Source organism: Capricornis sumatraensis, chromosome X (genome assembly GCF_032405125.1).
Source record: "Capricornis sumatraensis isolate serow.1 chromosome X, serow.2, whole genome shotgun sequence".
Lineage (NCBI taxonomy): Eukaryota > Metazoa > Chordata > Mammalia > Artiodactyla > Bovidae > Capricornis > Capricornis sumatraensis.
The window spans coordinates 21,830,351-21,834,264 of record NC_091092.1 but is presented as its reverse complement, the minus strand read 5'-3'; the positions used below and the strand labels follow the sequence as shown (position 1 = coordinate 21,834,264).

General features: G+C 33.0%; 1 non-coding gene across 1 annotated transcript; it reads right to left on the bottom strand.

The window, feature by feature from the left end:
• Positions 1-3,453: 3,453 nt before the first annotated feature.
• On the bottom strand, positions 3,454-3,560 carry LOC138072143 (U6 spliceosomal RNA). The gene has a single exon (XR_011144289.1). It is a non-coding gene; the product is annotated as a U6 spliceosomal RNA (small nuclear RNA).
• Positions 3,561-3,914: the final 354 nt, after the last annotated feature.

Below are 3,914 nucleotides of genomic sequence, written 5' to 3'. Positions count from 1 at the left end.
CTGTGGTACATATACACAATGGAGTATTACTCAGCCATTAAAAAGAATACATTTGAATCAGTTCTAATGAGATGGATGAAACTGGAGCCGATTGTACAGAGTGAAGTAAGCCAGAAAGAAAAACACCAATACAGTATACTAACACATATATATGGAATTTAGAAAGATGGCAATGATGACCCTGTATGCAAGACAGCAAAAGAGACACAGATGTGGAGAGCGGACTTTTGAACTCTGAGGGAGAGGGAGAGGGTGGGATGATTTGGGAGAATGGCATTGAAACATGTATACTATCATGTAAGAAATGAATCACCAGTCTATGTCCGATGCAGGATACAGGATGCTTGGGGCTGGTGCATGGGGATGACCCAGAGAGATGTTATAGGGAGGGAGATGGGAGGGGGGTTCAGGAGTGGGAATGCATGTACACCCGTGGTGGATTCATGTCAATGTATGGCAAAACCAATACAGTACTGTAACGTAAAATAAAGTAAAAATAAAAAAAAAAGAAGGCAGGTAATAATTGTAAAAAGTTTAGCCTGTTTGTAATTATCATTACTTTCTCCTTTATTGACAAGTGCTCAAGATTGTTTAACCACCATAAAGTCCATTGTGATTTATTATTAGTGAATAATTATTGTCTGAGCTCTTCAGTTTTTAAAATCTCCAAGTCTTCTGTTGTTTTAAAATATAAAGCCTTATTCTGTCATTAGGAAGCTGGTGACTGAAAAATAGAATTTTTAACTCTGTCCAATATACTGTCTCATTGTGTCATAGTTAAAATACCAGTAAGTGCTTCATTATTCTCTAGGGCTGAATATCTTCTGTACTTAAATGAGGAGTGCCCTCCAAGAAAAAGACAAAAGTAATCAATATTTCATTGAGATATTATACACAGGTAGTTTTTCCAGATGACTTAGCCTTAAGTATCAGCTTACCAAAAATATTGCATCTGTTCCTTCCTTTCCTGTTGGCCTTCATCAATTTTGTCTAGACTATTCATATTTTTGACAATTTTACTCCTTTGGATTTTTGTTCAGTGAAATGATCAAGATGTCAGGGTTTAAACTATTTCTATGTCTGGCATCTTGGGAAGCTAGAACAACCATTTCAGGTCATCATATATTGCTTGATGACTCATTATTTCACTACTACAACTCAAGGGAATAAAAGGAATAATGTAAGTACCACAAGTCCTTAAACTGAAACTGTCAAGGAGAAAACAAAATAATCTTTCAACAAGCACATGGTAACTAAGTACAACACATTAACAGAAAATTAGACCATTCTAAGGGTCCCTTTCTACCCTTGAGCCTATAAATAAAGATTGGTTACCTCTTTGGTATTCCTTGGAATTCTTCCACTGACGTAAATGACAGATTAGATATTTGAATAAAAACCAGAAGACTCATGCATTTTAGAAGGATGTACAAATACAAACATTGAAGCTAAAAAAACGAAGAGGATTTAATGACAAGTTGTACTGCCAGACACTTCCAACTAAAGAAAGTCAAAATATTTTGAGGTTAATTTGTCTAATATTTATAAGAAGGAATATGTACCTATATCACATGTATACAATCTTTTCAACTGGCTAACAACAGATAAATAATCCAGAAAATCTTCTACTGAATATGCAAACTCACATTATGAATTTTTCTCATAATTATGCCACTAGATTATTTATAATACATTAATGTTGAGGAAAATGTTAATGTAATATTTAGAAAGCCACTAGTTTGCTTGTTTTATGGACACAAAGTAGGAGCAATGAGCACATAGGCAGCAATGAACACAGTGCCTCCTATATTTACTTGTAATCAGACTAACCATAGTTCCATATTTCTCTAAAGTTTAGATAACTATGATTTTACACTCAGGGTCCATGTTGAACTGAGTATGAAACTGTGAAATGGGATCTAAGATCTACCACATTCTTAGACCACAGTAATGAATAGAGTATCAAGAAGACTACCTGGTAAAGAGTAGAATTTAGTCAGAAACCATAGGTTCTAGAACCACTACTGCTTTTAATACACATTTGGCTTTAGGCAAGCACTCCATTATAACTTAATCACATATTTGCTAAGCAGATCTATATACTTGAAAAGATTATTGGGGGCTCAAATGAAATAACAGATATAATTTTTAAGGTTAAGACTATGTAGTATAAAGTATCTCTTATTGTGCTATACATTTTGACTTAAGAACATTGATCAGCCTCAAAAACCTACCACAAATATATTTCAGATTTTTTGATTTATGAAAATATGAGTAGAAACATAATGAGAAACCTGTTTGAAGTGAGAAAGTAGATAAGGAAAGGGGGTGCCGGAAGATACATTTTTCCTTTTTTTCCTGCCTCCTGCAGATATAGAGAAAAACAAATTCTTAAAAATGTCTCACTTTTTAAAAAGTCATTACTGTGAGTTCAGCAGTTTCCCTAAAATGTTTGTTGTTTAACATGAGAAATGGTAGTCTTTGAAGAGTTTCAAATTCTAAATGTTGCCATAGAAACACAGCTTAAGACACTGGATAGAATGAACCATATACAACTCATTTTTTTTTTCCTCCTGATAAGGATCTTCTTAGGAGAATACCTTGGTAAAACTAGACTATGAAATAGGTGGAAAGATATGGCATGAAGCTCTTTGCTGGGTTGTCATTGCAGAGCCTGGTCCTTGTTTAACCACAAATACATTTGTTCGTGTGTTTAAAAGATGTCTCTACACTGCCCTGCAAAACTACTGTCAGGAAAAACACTACTGAGAACAGAGCTATTCTATCAAATATAGCCTTGAAACAGCCAGAGGCTAATGTGTTTTCTTATTAGGATACACACACACACACACACACATATATATATATAATTAACATAAATATTTTGAGATATCTAGAAACCAAAAATTTTAGTTATGAAAGTAGAGGATTTGAGACTCCTTTTGGTCTTTGTGATAAATCTTATAAATAACATACATATATAGCATGTGAAATTTAAGAAACAGAAGAGAAAGCATGTAAAGATTCCAAGTTATTTTAACACTCATACAGAATGACTTTTAAACTTCTACATATTTTCACATAGATGAAATAGAAATGGTATCATTTTATAGCCATATTTTTGCTACTTAACATTGAGATTTTACGTTGAAAATAAAACCTCATATTGTCATATGATGCTGGACAGTCTGTAATAAGAATAGTAGAATTCAAGTATACCAAATGCCAAACGATGAATACCTTTCTCCTTTTCTGAACTTATTTGCATGTCCTCCATTAAGGATGGAAATCCTGAGAAGAGGCAGTGGTTGGGGGGCTTTTTTAAATTTATATGAAGGAAAAGTTGAGTTGTAACAATCCTAGATTTCTTAACCTTATTTTCAAAGTCTTGGATTGTTCACTTTAACATCATATATGTCTTTTTTTTTTTTTTTTTTACAGTCCAAAGGTCTTGAAAACATGGACTGCTTCATGAGTTTGTGTGTCACTCTTATGCAGGGGCCATGCTAATTGTCTCTGTATCATGCCAATTTTAGTATAAGTGTTGCTGAAGCGAGCACTCATATTTGTCAAGTTTATCAATCTATATATTTTCCATCAAATCTATTAAATATAGTCATAGGAACATAAAGATACAAATGAAGTTTAAAATAGAAATTTTAATAATTTAGTGAAATAATTTACTTATTAGTGTTTTTGTTTTCTTAGAATTTATCATTTAATATAAAGTTTACTACAAACTGAAGTTAATTCCTAATTCATTCAGATCACTAAAGTAAGAGTCAGTGAATTATTACCTTAGGCCAATTATAGTTCTTTGGCAATCTTAAGAGTTAATATAGCTTTTCAAGTTTGTCTACTTGACAGCTAGGTAAGAGCTTTTGCCCTGAGAATATCTGGTTCACTAAATAGAG